The following is a 611-nucleotide window of genomic DNA, read 5'->3' as shown; positions in this document are numbered from 1 at the left end:
CAAGAGTTATATCCTTAATTTATTGGATTGTCTGTTGGCATGGATTGCCTTTCTAAATTTCCTATACTCTGTCTAATTTCATGGTAGCTAGATGCCTACGAACAACATTCCTGAGAATCTCCTGTAAAGAGTATTTTGGCTTACATTTGGCCAATGATACAGAATTATGAAAGAGTTGAGGATGGAAGAAAAGCTGAAGTCATTGTTCTTTCCCTGGTGGTCATGCACAGGTGTGTAAGCTGCAGTGGCTTCTTGGTGTAATACTATGAACCATACACCAAGATTGTGCAGAAGATGTGAGTTTCTGAGGCGTCTTTTCAAGTGATTGAACTGGATGGTTGTGCTAACTTCCTACTCCCCTGAAACTTAGTGGTGAAATGGAGCTATAATAGCCTTCCTTGAAGTTAATACTTCAAAAACCTCTAATGGTTTATATTAGCACTTATTTATATTATTCCTCAAAAGAAATACCTAGACTGAATCCTTACTGACAGTTAAAGGGTAGATAAGCAAAAGCATCCTTCAAATGGTACAGGTAGACCTCAAAGGAAGCTTGTTTGTCATGGTTTAGGCTCTGTATGGGGAAAAGTGAAAGTGAAGTTGCTCAGTCG

The sequence above is a fragment of the Bison bison genome, unplaced genomic scaffold, assembly GCF_000754665.1.
Source record: "Bison bison bison isolate TAMUID 2011002044 unplaced genomic scaffold, Bison_UMD1.0 scf7180017864518, whole genome shotgun sequence".
Taxonomy (NCBI): Eukaryota; Metazoa; Chordata; class Mammalia; order Artiodactyla; family Bovidae; genus Bison; species Bison bison.
The sequence above is the reverse complement of the archived record's forward strand: the minus strand, read 5'-3'. Positions refer to the sequence as shown.